The sequence below is a fragment of the Marmota monax genome, unplaced genomic scaffold (genome assembly GCF_021218885.2).
Source record: "Marmota monax isolate L192 unplaced genomic scaffold, Marmota_monax_Labrador192_F-V1.1 WCK01_AAM20220418_F8-fsc00104, whole genome shotgun sequence".
Lineage (NCBI taxonomy): Eukaryota > Metazoa > Chordata > Mammalia > Rodentia > Sciuridae > Marmota > Marmota monax.
This window is the reverse complement of record NW_026693836.1, coordinates 4,482,103-4,505,203: the sequence shown is the minus strand read 5'-3', so window position 1 is coordinate 4,505,203 and position 23,101 is coordinate 4,482,103. Positions and strand designations below refer to the sequence as shown.

The 23,101-nt window shown below is 37.7% G+C and overlaps 1 long non-coding RNA gene across 1 annotated transcript; it reads right to left on the bottom strand.

Moving 5' to 3' along the window:
- Positions 1-358: 358 nt before the first annotated feature.
- LOC124105229 (uncharacterized) lies at positions 359-23,050 on the bottom strand. Its single transcript, XR_006855669.2, has 3 exons — positions 22,613-23,050; positions 6,613-6,654; positions 359-1,202 (listed from the first exon to the last, which is right to left on the bottom strand). It is a non-coding gene; the product is annotated as an uncharacterized LOC124105229 (long non-coding RNA).
- Between the last annotated feature and the right edge of the window lie 51 nt (positions 23,051-23,101).

Sequence of the window (23,101 nt, the reverse complement as noted above, 5' to 3'; positions counted from 1 at the left end):
CAGGCTTCTTGTCCCTAGTTTCTGAACTCTTTCTACTTGAAAAGCATCTTTCAGTCCTGGGAGCTAAATGATTTGCAAGAGCCAATCTAAAGCAGAAAAACCAGCACCAGGACCCAGCAATTCTAGTCCTCCATACAGGGCCTTTTCTTCTATACCTCTTAGTTTTTCTCAAGATAACCTTGTTCTTCAGGTTTTCTTTAGAGATGCACCTAAATACACATTTGTTTTAGAAATCTCTAGGCTTTAACACACTTTTACTTAAGTGCAGCTTTGAGGAAAAAAAAAAATAAAAGCCTAATAATTCAAATACACATTTGCATATATTACATAAGGCTTCTATAAGGGTAAGATTATCCAGTTGCAGGCTTATTTTAAGTTTTAATGGGATGACTTTGACAGAGCAGAAATAGAAAGCTTAGTAACCAGCTCAGTAACTTCGATGTCAGAGACATTTCCACGGTGGATAGTGGGGCTCCTCCTCGCCTCTGAGGAGACACTGTTTTTCTCTTGTTTATCTCCAGCTGGGATGATTAACGGCCCTTTGCTTGGCTTTCATCTTGCCTGAAGCAGCTTTCTCTTTCATCTCATTCATTGCTCCAAACCCTTGTCTCTTCAGCTTTTAATACACACTTGCAGTATTTCAGCTTCCATAAGTTATTTTTATATAAGCAGAACAAACAAACAAACAAAGAAATCAGAATATGTATTTACTCCACGGAGGCTGTCGCATCTGGCCTGCTCATCTGAAAACAACACTCTCTCACCCACCTTTATTTTTAAATGAGACAGAAAATCCTTCAACAAAGGCTTATGAAGCTAAATTGAGGAAAGGAATGAGAGAGCGAGGGACACACATTACTTACAAATGGAGGTGGAGGTTTTTATTTTCTACCTTGACCTTTGTGCTTGTGGCCTCAATTCATAGCATTCTGGCTTGAGCTTCACCATGGGCATAGCTGATGCATACACCTTGCATGCTTCTCTCACCTTCCTAATACTTGTCCTTTTTGCCTTGGAGGGTGTTGTGAGTCATGTGTCCCCCTGATCCTCAGGTCTCTTGCTTCCTTTGTGTGACAAAGGACTACTCAGTTATCAACTTCTAGAAGTCATGGACACACACAGGTCACTCTTAGTTTCAGCAAAATGCACTCACTGAAAACTGGCTTCATTTCATATGGCTCAGATCTTCACATTTTCACTGCCTATGAAAATAGAAATTTACAGCTTTTTGTTTTTCTTTCTGTGTTAAAGTAACAAGCAGTTTTCCCATATCAAAACATAGAATTTTTGTCTCATTGACTCTCCAGAGTGAACCTGGGCAGTCCCCATATCCCACTGTCCCCTCTGCTCAGTGGAACAGCACATGTGTACTCTTGTTGCCTTTCTTGCCTGAAATGTATTTCTCTAAAAAAGGCACAGAGCACTCAGTAAATGTTAAACAAAACAAAAAACCTTATGGTCACATAGCTAACTGGTGGCAGTTAAAGCTAAAATGAGATGGCAATCTTACTTATTCAGTATTTTATTGATGAGAAAACATATCAATCAATGTAGGTTTAAAAAGTTTGTAGAATAAAAGTTTATTTTTAAAAGGTGAAAAAGAAAAAAAAAAAGAAAAGAAAGAAATTTTGCAGAATATCCATACAATTCCAAAGCTCCAGAAATGCAAACCCTCTCCTGGGAGTCTGGGATTAGATTTAACCCACGCCTTCTTCTAACCCTCTCTTCTACATGCCTTTTGGTCTCCAATGGGGGTTTCACTTTGCCCAGAAAGTGACAGAGCCAATCAAATCCACAAGCATGCATCATGTTCTGAGCTAGATAATCTCTAAAGGTACTTTCAACGTGGCATCCTATGTCTTTGGCCCTCTGCAGACTTGTGTATGCTGAGTTCAGGCTCTAGAATCAGGTATCATTCAAACCTCAGCTCTGCAACATGCCACCATACTGGCAAGAGGGATGGAAACAATTATATGACTGATTTAACCGCCCCCTGTCCATTTCATTTTTTATAAACTAAGAAGAATAGTACTCCTGTCTCTCACTGACGAGGATTGAATTGGCCCATGCCTATGAAATCCATAATACAGGAATGGGATGTAGAATGCAGAAAAGTCCCAACTGATATTATCAAGTATTTTTTGCCAAACCAGATATAGTAAGAGGAAAAAATAAAATCAAGGCAGTGAGGAATTAATGAAAGTAAATTTTAAAAATAAGTGTCTGTGATATCCATAATTTAATTAATCAAGAGAACAGTGAGACTTGCCAGGACAAAAAGAAAATCTACAAACACCTTAAGATGATTAACACAAAAACGGAGGATATTTATTATTTTGACAGTTTACCCATATTATTATGTTCTGTATACCTGTTAACCAGAGTTCTACTAGCAAAATCCAGGCCCTTTTGACACTTCCTCTCCATGAAATTGGGGATCAGTCATGTATATGAGCAGTTACACATCTCTTTACTCTTGATTTCACTGCATTACTTGTAGAACCTCTGGGATAAACCAAAGAGGCTAAAATTTCTACAAAATGTCAGAAATACTCCAGAAAGCAAAGTATATAATACTGTGGAGCCAATCTGAGAAATCAACTTGAGCCCCAATTTCTCACTTACATAGAGCTGAACTGTCCACAGACCTGGGAACCATGTGCAGGGATAAATTTTATATTTCAGTCCTCAAATTATATCAAATTGTCTGTTTTACACAATTTCTTCACGTCTATAAAAGTTATGCAGGTTAAGTTACTGAACAAATGCTTATTGAATGCCCATCATATGAAATGTACTGTGCTCAGTGTTGGCAATACACAAATAAGTAAAAGAGCACTCCCTTACCAATAGCAATATAGAAAAATTAAAATGTAATGTCACAAGTACTGTGAAGTAAGTAGGTATTCACAGGTGTGGTGGGTACCCATAAATAGGGCATTTATCTCTATCAACAAGATAGGGAACCATGTTTCAGAAAAAAAAAATGCCATATGGCACTAACCAATATTGACTAATCATTCCCTGGAAGGGAATTTCTACTACTGCCAAGCTAAGGGGATTAAGGGGCCCCTGAGAACTGTCAACATTTTTTTTAAGTAGGGCCTTAAACTAACAAAAAGAAGACATGCTCATCAGATCTACATATAGGTGAGAGTTGAAAGAGAGAGCTAATAAACTGATGACTGAAGCAAGATTTAAAAAGATAGGGCAGTTTGGGAGGATAGTTGAAACCAAGAAAAATGTAAAATTTTGTACTAAAAAAAATCAAGGGCTGGGTCTGTGGCTCAGTGGTAGAGTGCTTGCCTAGCATGTGTGAGGCACTGGGTTTGATTCTCAGCACCATGTATCAATAAATAAAATAAAGGTCCATTGACAACTTTTAAAAATTTAAAAAAATCAAACACTGTATATCAGAACAGGAGGTGGGAAAACTGTCTCTGAAGCAGTCTGGGTGAGTAGACATAGTCGATGATTAACTAATTGGAAGTTCTCCTGGTTTTATTATGTATGAGTTTCTTTAATGGAGCAGAATGTCTTTACTAAACTGGAATATCTTTAAAGGTGGGGATTGCATCTCACATATTTTAATATCTCCCCCTTGTTCACAGAAGGCCTAGTACAGAGACCATGTTCAACAAGTCATTCTTAAACTGTGTGAAAACTAAAAGTCAAAACTAAAACACCTAAAGCAATAGTCTCCATAATGAAGGGGCTGTGCTCAGAACCCTCAGAGAAGGCTATGTCAGTTCTCTTCTGTGTGGGCTTCCCGATACTGCTCTGGGCTTTCTCCTCCCATTTCCTTCTGAAGATAAAATCAAATCTCTTTTGCATGATAGGAAGGCTGGACCTGATCCCCTGCCTGACCTCTCGCCCCACTCCATATACTCCTCAGCTCACATACTGCTTCTTCTGGCTCTTTCTGTTAACCCTAAGACACTGGTATTTGCATGGAAGATTCTTACACTTACACACACACACACACACACACACACCCCACATCCCATACTCAATACTTGCTTTATCTGGTTCACTGCTGCTTGTCAGTTTAAACTTACCTCAGGGAAACCTTCCCTGAACCCACAGACCCAGGGTGGGTCCCTCAATTGGATGCTTGCCCAGTTCCCTATGTTTCACCTTTCTGGCACTAATCACAGCCATCATTCAATGTCAGCTGTGGAATTATTGTTTTAAATCTATCTCCCTGCTGGGGTGTGACCCCACAAGGGCAGGGACCTAAGCTGTCTCGTGTCTTCATCACTGTATGCTGAGGAGCTATGTCAGTGTCCCTCCAACTTTAATGTGCTTGTGAAAGACCTAGGGATCTTGTTAACCTGCAGATTCTGATTGGGTAGGCCTAGTGTAAAGCCTTAAATCCTGCATTTTTTTTTTTTTTACAAGCTTACAGGGACTGCTGATGCCCCCTGTCCTCTCACCCACTTTGAGCAGCAAAGGTCTGCAGCACAGCCTGCCTGCATATCCTCACTGGCTTTAACCCATCTTCTTCCTCACCTCCCACCCAATCTAGTCCCCCAGCTTGTTTTCCTGACGTGGTTTTCTAGAGGTCCATCCCCCAGATCATACATCTTCAAAATGTCTTTCTAAAATGGAAATGTAATCATGTCATCTCCTTTCTTCAAAACCTTCAGAGACTCCATGTCACTTCATGGAAAAAAAAAAACCATCTCCTTAGTGAGGCATTCAAGGCTCTATCATGAGCTTATATCCCTGATGACTTTTCTAGTCTCACCTCTTTTATATCTCCCTCCCACATCCCCCTCTCCTGCCAAAGCGTTTGTAGGACCTTGTACTCACTAAGCTATTCTATTCCATCTTTATTCCATTTTGCTTTGCTCAGGCCTCCAACTCTCCCTAGAATAACCTCTCCCAACCCCAGCCACCTGTCAAAGGTCTACCCTCCTCTCCTAGCTCACCTTCTCAGCATCAAAAGCACTTTAGGGATTCCGCTCTATAGACAGACTGTCAGTTCCCTTTTCTGCATTTTGCTATAGCCCCCTGTGCTGTCCTAGTTTATTCACACAGCAGCTTCCCTCTGGTCAGGGAGTCCTCTGAGCACAACGCTGTGTCTAGTTCATTGTTGTTTCCTTTGGGCCTAGCACTTGGTTGGCACTTAAAATATTGCAACATAAATGAGACAAGGCCATCATATTCTGCTCCAGATACCATATTTTCAAGGGGATGATTTGACACAGTGGAATCTAAAGAAGGAATAGCAATATTAGATGACTTGACACAGGGAAGTTCTAAAGAACAAACAGCAATATTGGCCTAGAATCCCTGTGATATGAAAAACAGTTCAAAGACAGTCTAAATATATAACCTGAATGAAAGATGTGCATGCACATAGTAAGTACTCAATAAATATTTATTGAATGAAAGAATGAACAAATGAGTCATAATTGCTCTCTCCATATGGAGCTGTCAGGTTGAAGAGAGATTACATGCATGTGAATTATCTGTAGTTCCAGAAACTAGAATACTATATCTAGGGCAGAAGATTTCAGTCCAATAAAATAACGAATTTCCTAACAAGACCAAGAACTTACCAAATTTTACTTTCTCTTAGAGCCTTCTAAAATGATCCTTTTCTTTTAAGAATATAAAAAACTAACAATGCCATCTCGGAACTAGATAGTAAAAATTTTGTGGCAAATGAGAGAAAAAACTAAGATGTTGGTGACTTATTGGCTCCTAAAGGTATCAAAATAACCCTCCCCTTTCCCTTTCTATCCCCAGTTCCCATCTGTGTGGCTGCCCATGGAGGGATCTCACAGATCTAATTCATTTCTTCCCAGAGTAAAGACAAAACAGCCTCCTGTTCCAGAAGTGCTCTGATAGGACCAGCTGGGACTGTGGCTAAATAAACCTTTGTGGTCCTGAGAAAGGCAGTTTCCTGAGGGAACAGAGTATCACATACCAACGTTGGACCCACCATACCTGGGGAAGGAGGCTCCTACTGCAAGAAGACAAGGGCCTGGTTGAGAGAGAGCAGTTTCCCAGACCCCAACTGCCAAGAGTTACCCAAATGAAAAATGATAGCTGGATGACAAAAATAATAGTTATTCACCACAGACCTAAACAATTGTTCTTATTCCAAAACTTACAACAAAGATTCAACATTGCATTTACATATAATGTAAATTCAGCTTACAACTACTGTTTATTATATACTCCCAAGAAACACAACCCACATTTTACTAACCTGATAATAATTCACTATTCCTATCACACAGACTAGAAGACTTTTTGATGCTGACTTTATTTATTAATTTATTCTTAAAAATTATTCAATTAAGGATAGAACAATGAAGAAAACTCTCCTTGCAAAGCCCATAATCTTATGCAGAAGGAAGCCAAGTAAAAAAAACAATCACAAAGCAGGTGACAAATACTATAATGAAGAAAACTATATCCATTTTATTGTATGGAGATATAAAAGGATAAAATGAAACAGTTTAATTAAGCTCCTTTATGATTAAATATCAGTTTTCTTCATTTACTTGACTAGGTGTCTCTTCGAGTTATAAAGCAGATTGGGAGGAAGGTTATTTTTGCTGGAGTACCATCCATTTCCCCCACTGGCATACATACCAGAAGAAAAGAATCTGCTTGCTTGGAGTCTCAATTTCAAACCTAACAAAGAGATAAATATGACATTACAATACTCACACTGAAATCAGGACCTGCAGAGGCACAAAAAACATAACCAATGATTCAGGTCAAATGAGTGACACTCATCAATGGCTGGAGCTGTAAGGAATAAAATAGGAGAAAGGGAGCAGGGTGTACTGGTGCAGGCCTGTAATCCCACTGGCATGGGAGACTTGTTAGTTCAAAACCAGCCTCAGCAACAGCAAGGTGTTAAGCAACTCAGTGGGTCCCTGTCTCTAAATAAAATACAAAATAGGGCTGGGGGGCTGGGGATGTGGCTTGGGCTGGGGATGTGGCTCAAGAGGTAGCGCGCTTGCCTGGTGTGTGTGCGGCCCGGGTTCGATCCTCAGCACCACGTACAAACAAAGATGTTGTGTCTGCCAAAAACTAAAAAATAAATATTAAAATTCTCTCTCTCTCTCTCTCTCTCTCTCTCTCTCTCTCTCTCTCTCTCTCTCCTCTCTCTCTCTCTCTTTTAAAAAAAAAATAGGGCTGGGGATGTGGCTCAGTGGTTGAGTGCCCCTGAGTTTAATCCCCAGTACCCCAGTGCTAAAAAAGGGGAGAAAGTGAGGAGATTAGCAGTGTCATGATTCCCATGCTATTCCATCCCTTTTGTTACTCATGGTTCTGACTTGGGTCCTCTGTTTCACTTATTTTTCTTGGGTTGCTGCTTCAATTTTTTTTCACATTCCCACAAAGTTATGATCTCTCAGGTATTATCTTTGCTGCAGATATATATGCATATGTTTTTCTTTTTCTTTTCTTTTTTTTTTGTCTGCAGTGACAGGACTTGCTACTCCTTCTCCCAGAATTTGAGCTAAATGAGAAGGTGATTATCATTCTTTTCTTAGAACATAAATGCTTTCTCTTACTTCCCTCTCCAGACTTGGCCATATATTCAGTTTATTTTGCTCCTAAATAATGGTGGAAACCTGGCTTACCACAATTCTGATTTCTGCTTTTCACCTGATTTTTTTTTAAAATGTGTTCCTATTGCTTTTTAAAGTCTTGGTTGTTGTTGATAAATAGTGCACTGTATTTACAGAGTTTTTTTTTTTAAATCTAGAAAATTGCTGTGGATAACTTTGTTACTCCTTTTGCAGAAAGCACAGATGTGCTACCCTCAGGTGACCTAAGAGGCAATGGGTTCCATTGTAATTGCTGGCCCACATTGTGGGCCCAGCTGGACTGACATTTTAATTTCTGCCTCTTTTGTGGCTTCCATTATCCTGGGGGCCAAGGTATAAACGTGTCTGGAATCACAATTTGTGGAAGGTTAGTAAAATTTTGGAACTGAGCCAGGATCATTCAGTGCTTGGGATGGATTTTTTGGAGACTCTCCAAATGTATGGGTTGTTCATTTGTGCCATGTGGGCAGACTTGAGTCTAGAATAGACAGTTAAGATAAAATGTTGCTTACTGCAGCCTAGCTGTACAATGGAAAAAAACTGAGGTGAGCAGTCTGGAGAGAGTGGCTTCTGTGCCTTAGAAGGCTAGTTACTTTGAGGAGGGCTGCTTGAGTGTGCTAAATCTTTAGGAAGCTTAGGAAGCAGTTACCATATAAAGGATGATTTAAGGGGAAATGATAGCTTAGACTGAGAAGGCTCTGGTTTTTGACATATGTTCTCTCTACCCAAAAGGTAGTCCTATGTAATGAATAAAAGCAGGGTCTTTTGGTTCTGCCTGGGCTGGTATTCCAGCTCTATCTCTTATCAACTGTACAACTTTGGAAATCTTCCTTACTTATAATATTATGAAGTTAGGGTGAAATAGTTAATGCATATACATGTTTAGCATAAAACTGACACACAAGAGTTCTGCTACATCTTGTAGAAAGACAAAATACTATAATCCCATAGTTTTATAAAGTTTTGGGGTCTCTAACTACCTTGGGAATTTGATTAAAACTATGGATCCTTGTTCCTCATGGAAAAAAAATGCACATATACAAAATGTTTATGCACAGATTTAGGAAACTCAAATATACAAGGTAGTAAAACCATCAACTTTAGGTCAAGACTCTGTTCCACAGTAATCCCATTCCAAAAAGAGAATGAAGTCTTCAGTTTTATTTCTATAATTTTCAATCATCTATAATCATAATACCATAATTTTTAAATTTGTGAAGGATCTAGTAAGATACCAAACTAAATCCTTTATTTCATTTAAAAAATTGTTTAGGAGTAACGTAATAAGATCCTCGGAAAATACTTGATGTGCAGATATACAGGGAACTCATCAATTTTGTATTTCTATAACTTTTTAAAACATAAATTTTCTCTTTATCCACTATCCTTCATGTTTGAGATATCTCTTAAATTTTGGCATATTTCTACATTGCCACTAATCCTGGTCTCTGAGATATGTTTATAATCCTCAGAAATCTATGTATATGCAAAGCACTTTGATGGATAAAATGATCTTTTTCTCCTGTGTATTTTAATTGCTATATTAAAGTTTACTCAGTCATATCTATTTGACACTGGGAAAAAGAGAGAATATAGTCCTCAATTTAATGGAAAAGAGCCTTATTGCAATGCAATACTAGACTAATACCTTCATCAGATAGAAATTCAAACGAACAAAGAGGTACTGAATACATACAATGGAAAAGGCTCCATTCCATGGCATTTGGTATACACGAATGAACAGATCCTAGAGATATGTCCCCCCAGGGAGCTTACAGTCTAACAGTGAAAATGGTCTTTTCTTTCTAAAGAATGTGGCTGGGGTTGAGATTTTGTTCCTGGACAAAGCTAGAGGTAAACTCCAAGTATTTCCATTACTACCCCTCAAGGACACTTGTTTTAAAAATAGCTAATTCAATGTGGGCAGCACCAAACACAGAATGTCCAAAGAATGTTCAGGTAAAATCCCACCCATAACTTCCCCCGAGACAGGAGTGTGACTACAGGTAGCAAGCAGGCCATGTTTAGGTGAGTCTTTCTAAGCTTAAAAATATTTTTAAGCTCTTCTACTTTGCTACCAGAATAATTTGGATGACTTTTGAGAATTTGAACAACAGAGCCCAAGTTCTGGAGTTTAGTAGTTTGCTGCAGTTACAAAGTGGCAGAGGTAGGGCAGATGATGAAGAAAGAAGCAGATTAATAAAAGGAATATAAGCCTGGAACATGAAAAATTAGAAGTAGATCAGATAAGTGATAGGGTGAAATGGGGGAGACATTAAAAGGTCTTGTAATCACGAAACATTGTTGAAACTGCTCATGGAAACCCAGAAGCAGGGATGACACAGTCTGATTAGCTCTGGAATTCACCCGATCTCACTCTAGAAGGGGCGCAAATGATGTTGAAGTTCTGAATAAGGATGTGGAGAAGCAACTGCTTGATGGGCTAAAAAGCTGTAAGTGAAAGGCAGAAATTGTGCTTATAAGTCTGAGGACAGAGAAGTCAACCTAAATGAGGTGCATCATTAGTTTAAGAGAGCAAAATCATTTATTTACGACCTAGTAATGCAGTGACCCTACACATGTGCCCTCATAATTCAAAGACCACAATATTTTTGGCAGATGAATTGCTTGTCTCTTCTCACAGTGAATGCTTTGATAAACAACAGTATAAATATCCTGTCGCCTGGCTTCTTGGTTTTATAAACAATCAGGAAACAAATAAGGCATTTGCCTGATGACCAATACAGACTCACAAATAAACTTCTATAAACAGAAGAAGGCAGAACCCATGGCAGATGGTGTAGGCTTTCCATACCTACTGCTTATACCAACCAGAGAACCCTCTCAGCCCAGCCCTATCTTTAAAAAAGCCAGGCCTATTTATAATATGGTTAGGCTCTTTCCAGAGTAATAAGGGGTATTTTAGTTGTAGGTGGACACAATACCTTGATTTTATTTTTATGTGGTGCTGAGGATTGAACCCAGTGCAGTGTCTCACATGTGCCTCAGTGCCTCACTAAGCCCCAGCCCCAGCCCCCATACTATCCTTTTGATGTTGTTCACATTGCAAATGGTAGTTGCCTCCTGCAGAGTAAAACTGGAATCATTAGCTGTGACTAGTAAGCAATCTTGAATTATTCCAAAACACTCTACCTCAGAGTTCCAGCCCTTAAGTGGTAATAACATTTCCTTTCCATTACCTGGTAAACTGAAATTCTTTATCCAAAAGCTTAAAGAATGATTCCTATTTTAACTTAGGAAAAAAATGTTGATAACAGGACTCATAAATGTTATATACTCACACTGGATGCTCACATACACTTATCTGTAGACACATGCAAACCCAAACTCTAGACATCTTCCTTGAGAGGTCTGAATGGAAGATGCATTCTTGTCATTTAATTTTCCACATCCTTAGCCTCATCATTATTCAACAGTATTCTGACACTAAGTTTTCTCTTAGAAGGTGATTGGGTAGACTAATAGAAGACCAAAATGAACTTTGCAAATACACATGCAATAAAAATGTTTAATGATAAACCCTGCATGTTATCAAGCACTTGAGGACTTTTAAATCAAAACAACCTACCCTTGGTAAACGTATCAGGGAACCTAAAATCAGGGACATTAAAATTTAAGTAAGTTTCAATCACTACTGAAGAAGATACATTATTATTATATGAATTTTTAAAATAATAAATGTAGCTAACACTCATAATAGGAGAGACACTGTTCTAAGCCCTTTACTTGTTCTTTGCATTTAATCCTCACAAAATTCTATGAAATAAGTACTAAAAACTGAAGTTTGAAGAGTTTTTGAATAGTGACTAGATTATACAATATGACGGCAGAAAACAGCCACAAAAAAATTCAATTTTGCCTTTATAGAAGTACTGGACAATCCATCTCAGGTCACAGTTAAATTTATGTGTATAATATGAAACTGTTTCCATCTGCTTCCATTCCTAGACATTCTAGCTCCCCATAGACCTTAATCTCTAGATGTTCATATCTTCACAAAGAAACAAAGTACAAAGTGACAAGTCTTGTATATACAGAAAGAGCAGCCCATTTTCTCAACATCAAGGCCAGCACAATCACAGCCCTTCTAGTATTGCCCAGGGAGGCCTTTTGCTTTTCTTCACCATTCCTGCAAAGATGAGCTCATGGGGCAAGACAAGTACCTCCTTTATCTTCCACGGGCTTAGCAAATCATAAGAACAATTTCACCTAGGAGATAGCAAATGGGTTCAAGGGTTGCAAGAGTTAACTATGAAAGTGAGCCTAGTATAAACAAGAGAGAGACAGAGTGATTAAGAGTGTGGCTCCAGCAGAGACCAGGAATATGGTATACAGGAATGGAAACCAAGAAAATTCCAGATCTACTAAGATTGGCTAAGACTCGCTCCTCTAAAGCTAGTGATTAGTTCTATAGAAACATATCAGTTAGCTGTTAAGGCACATTCCTCATCTGGAAAATTGGGTCAAAGGAAAATGTTTACACATGTTTGTATTTCCAAAACAAAATGACTTCCTAGTATATACCTGATAGATCCCCTTGGTACCCCACAGAGACATCACAGTGATCTTTAACCTATCTCCTGACAGAAAACTGTCCTCATTCACTTTATCTTTTTTTCTTGACTACTTAATTCTTGGAAAATTTTGCTTTCACTTTTTTTTTTTTTTAAATCTTTTTGGTTCATAAATTCTAGAAAATTATTAAACTGGGCCTGCAGGTATTAAGTCTGAATGAAGGATAATGAGTGGGAAGGGAGAACACTTTTACCTTTCCAAGTTTTCTTTTGAGGCAATTGATAGCATACACATATTAGAATTACTTTCGTATAAACTCTGAAGAGGAGAAGCAATTTAAGTAAAAGATTACAGATCACTCTTCTCTAATGAATAACAAAAAGAGGTTCTATAATTTGAGGTTTCAGCAGAGCAGATTTTCTTCATGAAACATAGGCTGTAAGAATATTTTCTGTGCAAAAACTTACATGGGGCTTTCTGGCCCAGTGAGTTCTAGTTCTTTCTTTCAGAGTGTCTTACTTTCACATCCATTTACTAATGAGAACTAAGAGTAATATTTCATATTTATAAGTGCCCAATAATGAAAAAGAAGGAAGACTGTTTTGGCCAGTTTCTTTTGGTTGAAAGGGTCCCAGGTACATTTAGTTACTTCAAAAATTAGCAGTGGGAGGAGATTAGGTTGGGTGAAGGGAATTATTACAAGGATACACAGGGACTAGAAGTGGAACACACCAAAATGTAAGGCAATTCTAAGTACTGGAGTCTTCATGTCTTTGCCATCTTTCTATGCCTTGCCTCACCCTTCTTCCCCTGCCAGCTCTTTACTCTCTGATCTGTTTCTGCATAGGTTTAGTTCACGTATGGTTATAACATCCTGTGACAATCTGACTTTGCTGTCAACTGGCTTAGTATTTAGTTTATCAGTGTTGATTTTCCAAGAAAGGGATCTGATTGGTTCAGACTATCATTTTAAACTATTCCATACAAAGAATGGCCAGGCCAAAGAATGGTTCTGCAGGTCAAATATCTACCCCTTGGTTTGCTCATCTTAGACAAGGTGCAACCACATTTTATAGAGGATGATATTGAGTATGTGCAGAATGAGGCCACCAGCTTAAAGACTTCCTTAGAGAAGGATAGAGATGGTGTGAAGTTGACATAAACATTTCAAATGTGCTGGCAGATTATGTGGGAACAAGTTTATTAGCAAATTGAGTTAGTTGCAATAGATCTGGATTTGCCTTGATATAGCATGTGAAAATAACAAAAGCACCTTTCCCACAACTTTATCAACTTTATCTCCATGAGTAGTCAAGTGCCTAAAAGTCTTCAGGCTTTTATCTCAAACATTTGGAATTTTAACTTAGAGTGCCAATGAACATACTTTTCCTTATGTAAAGATCACCTATTTGCTTTATGTTAGAGTAACATACTAGTGGGAAATAACATATTAAAATAGGGATAATGAATACTTCTTTACTTGATCCCATAGAATTCATTTCAATAGAAATCCAATTCACAGAGGTGACCAAACTATATTGGGTGAATATATGGGAGCTCTGAGTCAATTAACCTGACAGTTCAGCAACCTAACACAGAGAATTTATTCAAAGAATATTATAATAATGACTGAATAACGCCAAGGTGGAATCATATAACACTGTAAATGCACATTATATGAAGAAAATCTGGGTTCAAATCACAGCTCTGCTTTGAAAAACTGTGTGACTTTGACAAACTTTCATCCCTTTGAATCATGAAAAATGCAGATTATATAACCACTTGATAAAGGTTTTATAAATAGTAGGCAAGATAATGTATGTAGGCTACTGCATGATTGACATGTAGTAAATACTCAGTAAATGGAAGTGGCTGCTTCTATTACTCTATATATGATGATTATCAACACCATGGGTATTACAGGGATTAGAGAACACAGATTAGAGTTATAAGGGTTCTATTTTCAAGAACTTTATAGTTTTGAGTGCATACATATAACTTGCAATACACAAAAGGAACTCAGAAGAGTGGTAGGTTAAGTGTAAAATACTAAATGTGAGACAATAAAGCTAAAATTAATAAAGAATATTAATTCTTTAATCAGGAAAAGGAAGTTAACATTCTAGTGAAGTTTTATTAGGGGTAGTGCTCTTAGGAAAAACAATGAGGGATCTCATACTGTAGCCAAGATTTATAGGAGTTTTGAAAATGGAGCGTGAACTATAATAAAAGGGGAAATTGAAGCATTAAGGTGAGAATTGCAAGAGGAGAGGAGTCCTCTTAGATGTAATACCTGAGAGTTACTGTTGAAAACTAGGGAGGGTATGCATACTAGTTGGGTATACATTTCACTTTGTCTGGGAAGCCTAGACCTGGTTAGAGTTCCTTGCTGGGTATTGCCTGCCTGTGTTTTCTCTACTATAACAATCATTACATAGGGGCATTACTTGTTTAGAGCCCATTTTCTTGGCAGTTTTAGATTCTGACTCTCATGCTCACCACTCTGATTAGCCAAGTGTCTGGCACATGGTAAGCACTACATAAACATATGCTGAATGAACAAATGCATTAATGCAATAATGAGTTGAGTAATTAACATGGAATTAAGAGGTGATTGCATCATATGCTGTTCTGTATTGTTCTCCAGTGTTTATAGGGGCTAATCCTATCTTCCTGTTGACACTGTAAATTGTACTGAAACACAGCAAGAATTCGGCCCCATATCGCCAACACTACCACTGGAAGGCATCCAGTTATAGACAAACATGTTCAAAAGATCTTTCTGAGTTCTTTGCTAATAATCTCTTTTTTTCTCTATTCTCCATATTCTATTTATCCTTTATACCAATGCAAAGACTCACTATGAGATTAGAAGCTTGTCTTATAATGAGTGAATTAAGGAGTATCTTGACAGCATATATCTCAAGGTATACTCTTCCAACCTGGCAGCCTTCTAGAATCTCACATTGCTGTTGATTCCAAGCTTTCAGGTGATACAGGAATATATCAACTGAAGCCAAAATTTTATCTTTGAAGTGTTATCTTTGTTGTTATCATTTGGTATTACAGAGATTTTCTTCTTGCTAAGAAGTTCAATTTTACCTTTTCATGAAAGTATGTTTATAATTTAAAGATAATTTGAGAACTTTTTGTAGGTAAAAATGATATGTTCAATTGATTTCTAGTTAACAAACTCTAGTACGTTCAATCATTTCATCCAATGAGCCTTTTGAACACCTCTCAGATTCCAAGTAGTGGAAAAACTCAGATGAATAAGACTCACTGCTGAAGATGCTCAAAGTCTGGATGTGCCATAGCCACATTTGTAGGATCTGAAAGGTGACATTCAGACTATTCCCCTCTAGGGGTTCCCTCCAATCCCTCTTCAGTCCTATGTGTTGGTTCCCTGCAAATACCTTACAACAGAATAAGACTTCTAATTCAACAAATTATAATCCCTCCATACTCCCGTTAACTAGCCTTTACTCCAAGCTTCCTTATTCTCATGTGGATTTTTCCATTTTATTCTACAGTTCTCCTTTTCTAAAACCTAGACTGTGTATTTCATGGTTATCTTTCTGTGAGACATACAAAATATTTCTGTCTCAAAAGACATTGAAAACTTGGGACAGTAAATGTAGAACATCAAGGAGGTAAAGAGGGAAAATCCCTCAGCAAACAAAGGAAAACCAACACACTTGTAGGGAGTCTGGAGAATAGACTCCTTTTTCCTTTCTCTCTGCCTACTTGAAGAAATTCTCCCATTTCTTCTGTTTACACTAGCTTCTCATGGAAATACTAAGACAAAACAAATTCACAGAATTATAGTTCAAAATTATATTTTGAAAAGTCCAAGGAGCTCTTTAAAAATCTTAACTCAGATCTGGTTTAATCATGAATTCAGTGAAGTTTCAACGTTAGGGTTCATCACTACCATGGACTCCTTTCATGGCCCTGGGAGAGGTCCAAGCAATGTATTCACAAGGTCAAATTTTAAAAAGTAAACTCTTTTACCATTGTTGTATGTTGTATGTTTATAATTTAAAGATAATTTGAGAACTTTTTGTAGGTAAAAATGATATGTTGGTAAAGACCACAGCTTCTTTGTATTCTGATTTTCATCTTTTTCCTCATGCTGGAGGCACTGGAGAAGCTGTAGTCATATTTTTGATCTGGTTAAGGGGAGGTTGAGATGAGCATAAGTTTATCTTGTTAGAGTGAGCGATATTTATGTGGATCGCAGTCATTTCAGAGTATGATGGTTATTTCTAGTTAGTCCCTATGGAAGAATGGGTTCAAGTAATATTTCCACTATGCACTAGGCCAAGCATCATGTCACAAGTGCAGGATTATTCACATTTCGTGATAAATATGTGTCCCAGGACACACAGTACTGAGAGTATTTGCTAGTGGGAAAGACTGGATATCTTTCCATTCTCTCTAAAAAAGATAATATAGCAAAAAATTATTATCATATGAAAAGGAAATCAGACTATTCAGCTCCAAAGATGTAGTAAAGTAAGTAATTTAGGGTTGTGCCAGGCAGTTAATAACATTTTCTTATTAATCCAATTTTGTGATTTGTATGGTATTTTCAGCTTTTTAACTATGATTTTGTTACTGATTTAAAATAAATATTTACTTTCATAATTAATTTTACATCTACAATATTAAATTCTTTTCTCAAAGAAGATCCCATAGTATGTAAGTCCCCACAGAACCTGGATTTGTCCCTGATCCAACTTAATTATCCCTTCATCTTTAGAAGATTTCTCTTCACATTTCAAGAAAACTGAAGGCCAGTATCATATAGTTCATAGCAGCACTGTACAAACTCCAGGCTTTCTGACTTCCTCTCCATTGCTGTTATTACCCTATATTGTTTTACTTTTGAGAATAAGTATCATGAAAGTCAAAGACCTTTAATGAAAAAAAAGGCAAGTAAAAAAATCTCCTGATGACAGTTTATAATAATAGGACTTATAGCATTTCTTATATGCTAGTGGTTGTTTTAAAGTGCTTACATAGAACTCAATCTTCAAAACAATTTCATGACTAAGCTAATCATATTATCCTCATTTTTCAGATAATGAAAGTTGAAACAAAAAGGTGAAGCAAGGCTAGAGTTATGGCTTAGTGATAGAGCACTTGTCTAGTACATGTGAGGCACTGGGTCCTTTGATCCTCAGAACCATTTAAAAATAAATAAAGGTATTGTGTCCACCTCCAACTAAAAAATATTTTTTTTTAAATGGTGAAGCATACAGACTGAGTTCACACAGTGTGGGGAAAGCATGACATTCTTTGTTTTGTGGCAGCTTGCAGCAAACATTTATTGAGTGCTTACAGTGTTACAGTCACTTTGCCAAGCATTACAATTCATTATATTATTCTGTCTTTACAATCACCCTTTGAGATATGTAGCATGACTCTTATCTTGCAGTTGAAGAAATTTAAGTATAGAGATATTTAGTCATTTTAAGTAAGTAAGGGGCAAAGTAAGTATTTGATTCATCTCTGACCCCAAAGTCTGGGCTCTTAGCTTCTATGTGATACTGCCCATCAAAAAAAAAATATCCTCAATGCACCTGCCATGGTTTCCTTGACCTTCCACTATTGCCACATCCATTCCCTATGGTTCTTTCTTTTAAAGCAACAATTGGAATGGGCATGTGGACAGGGTTAGGATCAGGAATGGGGATAGCAGCATAAAGAATAGTAGGCCCTGTCCTGGCAATTCTGATATACATACTGTGTATACCTAAAATCAGGGCACCTGCCATCATCATACACCATGATGTTCCTTTCACTTGACCCCTTTCTTCAACTTTTGCAATGGTCAAGAGACGACAAATTCATTTTTAATTTATGTTCTATGATAAAATTATGAATAAATATGAACAGATATGTAATTTAGATACTGGGGAAAGTTTATAGAAGTAGCAAACTCAAATCCATACTAAGGTTAGGGAAAATAATACAAATAAAATAGCAAGAATGTAATGCCAGGGTGTGTCAGGGATAATAGTAAAGTAGAAAGTGCACATCCAAACCGAATAGCAGATACTGAGAGCAACAAAGGGTTGCCAGGTGGGAATATGAACCCAGGGTGACTAGATCTGACAATTTAAAAAAAAATCTAGATTTTTGGTATAAGCATATCTCCTAAATTGTAAATATTTTAAAGCAGTTCATTTTTATTTTATTTTATTTGCTTTTTAAATTGATTTTTTAAAAAAATAAATGACAGCAGAATGCATTACAATTCTTATTTCACATATACAGCACAATTTTTCATATCTCTGGTTGTATTTAAAGTATGTTGACACCAATTCGTGTCTTCATACATGTACTTTGAATAATGATGTTCATCACATTCCACCATCCTTGCTAACCCCCTGCCTCCCTTTCCCTCCCACCCCTCTGCTCTACCTAGAATTCATCTATTCCTCCCATGCTCCCCCTCCCTACCCTACTATGAGTCAGCCTCCTTATATCAGAGGAAACATTCAGCATTTGTTTTTTTGGAATTGGCTGGCTTCACTTAGCATTATCTTCTCCAATGCCATCCATTTACCTGCAAATGCCATAATTTTATTCTCTTTTATTGCTGAGTAAAATTCCATTGTGTATATATGCCACATTTTTTTTTTTATTCATTCATCCACTGAAGGGCATCTAGGTTGGCTCCACAGTTTAGCTATTGTGAATTGTGCTGCTATAAACATTGATGTGGCTGTGTCCCTGTAGTATGCTGTTTTTAAGTCCTTTGGGTATAGACTGAGGAGAGGGATAGCTTGGGTCAAATGGTGGTTCCATTCCCAGATTTCCAAGGAATCTCCATATTAAAGCAGTTCATTTTTAAAAAGCACTAAACCAGCTGACACTGCAGGCCAAACAAACAAACAAACAAACAAACTTCACATCTGTAGGACTTTTATTTGTAGCCTGTCTTATAATGGGTGAAGTCAGAAAAATCTGAGATGGCAGGTTAAAAAGGCTGAAAAGAATTTGGATCTTAGTGAAATATTTGTTTTTTGAAAAATGTACTTTGGTTAGAATAATTTATGTGGTGGAGGTGGATGATTGAGGGGTGGAATGGGAATGGGAACTAAATAAACCAGTGGCCTTTTTGGAGCTGATCCTCTTCTTTCCCCCTTTGGAGTAGTATTGGTCTTGGGCCATAAGGAAAAATAGCAAGAACCTAATTAACAGCTCTAAGGTAGGAATCAATTTACAAATGTGTGAAGTGCAAATTCCTTTGGGCAAGAAATAAATTACAGTATTTGCAAATTTGTAAACAGTATAGCACTTTTTCCTGAATGTATTGGGTTTCCCCAGAAAAAGAAAAACAAATTTAAAAAAGCAAAATGCTAGGAAAATAACCTATTGTCCCAAGAAATGAAATTTTAAAAGTATCTTTAGTAATTGATTTTCTCCATTAAATTCTTAGGAAATATAGGGGGGTCCCAGTTTTTAGGTCAATAGAATGAGAGTGTCTAGAAAGTAAACAATTCAAATCCTTAGTCACAGTATATGATTGACTGGATATCTTCTTTCAAAAGAGCTGAACATAAAAATTTTCCCTCAGTCCTCCCTATATCCCTAATTTGTGCTAAGAACTTCATTTTAAAAAAGAGATAGTAAGCCACAAGCCATAATCACCAATATTTAATGTAACAAAGAGCATCAGTGACAAAGACATTAACTCAATCTTTCTGCTTCACAGAAGTAGTTTTTATAAACAATTCTATTCATAAATGTTTATCAGAATCATTTTATAAGATTCAATATCTGTTATTAGAGAGACCCTGAAAGAATGTATGGTTTATTTAGAAAAGTAAGAGCGCTAATTCATGATTTTATCCATTTTTTAAGGACTTAGCTGCAGGCTGAGCTAGAAGCCAAGCATACAAACTAAATGTGACTCCTTCCTTGCCCTCCAGGGGTTCAAAGCCTAAAGAGAAAACAGTTTACACCAATCGTTTCGGTAGTGAGTTTGTTGGTAAAGAAGAAGCATGGCTCTCCATGGATACTTGGACTGATGCTTGACTCTATCATGAAATCATTGAACAGCAAAAGAAAATCAATTACCAAGCAGAAGGAGGGGAAAGGCATTAGAGGCAGAGGTAGGTGGAATATTAATGACCTTATGCAGGAGAATGACAGATAAAATTTGTGTTTTCAAATGATTGCTTTTTCCTATGTTCTTTTTCAAACCATTTCACAAAATATTTTTAGCAAGTCACCCAAGAGCCTTAAAATATATTCATACCTTTTTACTCAGAAATTGCAAGTCTAGGAATCAGAGATGCTGCCAGAAATTTATATATGAGGAAGGGTATCACAGCATTATTATAGTCAGAAAAAATCCCCATGTTCATCAATGAGTAATGGTTAAACAAACTTATGGTATGTCCAAGCCATAGGTCTATACAATCATCAAGCAATTTTATGTATTCCTCATTAAAAAAAAAATCACAGTTTGAAATAATATTTCAAAGCAAGCAAAAATGAATATGAAATAGATTTCAAAATGATGTAAAATGTTTCATGAAGTGTCATCCTAATTGTAATAAAAACAAAAAGCTCTCAACCTTGTTTATAATTTTCACCCATATCCTATTTTTCTAAAGTTCTTCCTTGTTTTAGACATACCAGAAAATGAAATGGGAGGAGTTTCTCTTTGTTTTGTGTGAAATCAAAGGAATTTACTTTCAATTCTTTTCCTCTTATCAATGATCTTGACTTGGGGCAAATCATTTACTAAGTCACATTCTCATGATTGTATCCATGCTGGCCAGGACCTGAAAGAAGACCAGGTGAGGAAGTGTCCAGACGCTGGATTCTCCCAGGAGAGGGAACAAATATGATGGCAGTGAGAATTGAGGGTGTGAAGACCGGAAAGGGTAGCTGCTGTGTACTGAGAATGAGTTACCAGCACTGAGAATTGAAAGGATGGAAATTAAGAACTGTCCTGACGCACTACCTGATTAATAGCCAAATGAAGAGCACTAAAAAGATGTTATTAAAGTTTGGAGGAGCGTTGTAGTGGACAGAACCCCTCAGGTATCTGACCAGGTATCACTGAAGATATTCAGGCCCTAAAACTTCCCTTTTGGTCATCTTTGTTAGAGGGCATAATTGTGCAGGACTGGCCCTCTTGCCTATCATTTATTGGGAATTTAGTTATTGTAGAACTTAAAAGACCTCTTTGCAAAGGGTTTGAGCTGTTAGGCGAAAAAAACTTATAAAAAGAACATATTAGAAAATAATTTGAAGTTAAAACACTATTTGAGAAAATTCAAACTGTGTACAAAAATTCACTTCATCCATCAACTCTCCTTCCTTCTAAAATGTACTCATATAAAATATGCTTTAAAAGACAGAACAAGCCAGGAATATAGCCCAAGAAATTTACCACTAAATGAGGACACATATGTGTTTTAGTTCTTGGAAAAACTGTGCCTTGCTGACTTTTTGCCTGGATTTCTTGGTTCTCTGCACTGAAGGGCATGTGGTAATTTCTCCCTCCGATAAATTTTCTTGCTTTTACAGTTTCTTCTTCTAACTGAATGTTAAGCACCTTTCCCACACCATTGCTATTCTAGGTTATGTAGGTCTACACAATCATCAAGCAACCTTCAGCAATCACTAACTAAATGGATCGAGACATTTACCCAACCACAAAACTTAGACCGTTTGGGGATTTTCCAGTCTAATTTAATCTATATAAACCTGACACCAGCAGATTTTCATTTCCTTTGTTCCTTGTGTAGACTTGGTTTAACGTGTTAGTCTCTAAAAGGGAGAGTGGAGACAGCTGTTGAGAAATGAGGGGATTGGCAGTTATAAACACGCAATTTGGTCTAATAGCTTTGATATGCTAAACTTGCTAGCTCCTCCAAGTGTACCTTCCTGATTTTGCATCACAACACACCGAATCCCTAAGGAAGCCACGATAGTTTTTTAAAATTAAAAATAAAAAGAAATGCAAACCAGTGGAACGGTTCTTTTAAATCATCTCCAACAGATTCATTCTACGAACTGCAGGCCTGCACAAATCCTGGTACACTAGAGACCTTTAAAAGAGGAGAAGCCAAGAATACTGATCAGGTTCTAAAAAGCGAAAACAGGTGATGTCATAACGCACACTCCTGTGTGATCACTGCCAAGGCCGCGTGGGGAGCTGCGGCTCCAAAGAGCACCGAGCTCTGCGCCAGCCGGCAATCCGAGTTATCTCCGGGGCCCGGCGGTCACCGGTGAGCACCCGGCACCAATCAGGTTCTTGCTCAGCTCCTGCCTTTGTTCTCACTGGGGAGCAGGTTTCGGGCGTCTATCATCCGCAATACGCATTCTGCCCGCACGCGCGTTGCTGGCCCCCTCGGTATACCTGGCACCCGCATTTGTTTGTCCCTCCGCACCTTGTCAGCCAGAGCTTTCAGCTGTTACATCTGCCTTCTTGCCTCAGAGTGGACGTAAAACCCCTGACTCACCATTTTTAGCTTTGGGAGAAGCTGGTCCTGCCCAATCGTTTTAGGTGGCAATTTGTTCTCCGAAGCTACCTTCCCAAGCAGGGCTCTGTGCTCTGCATGTATCTGACCAGCTGCTTAAGAATGGACTTTGGAGTAAGAAGCAAAACCTCTCTTTGGCCATTTCGTGTTTTCACTGCTAAGAGTACTGTGAGAAGGTGCTTCAGAGAAGAAGCGGAAACTGCTAAACCAGAGATGTCTCCCCCCTCCCCCACCAACTGGATTATTGTATAAATATGCCTCAGACATCTACCCCCATCCCATTCTCAAGCCTCAGGTAACTAATTAGTCTTTTACACAAGTCTCACAATAAATGACGCATAAAGTTCTTTGAGATCTCTGGATGCAAAGTGCATCAAGACTGCAGCCTCCTTTAGAGCTAAGCTTAGATTTTTGGCTGAGGGAAAGCCCACCACTGCCCCGAAGGAAGGAACGTTTTAATATCTACCCTTC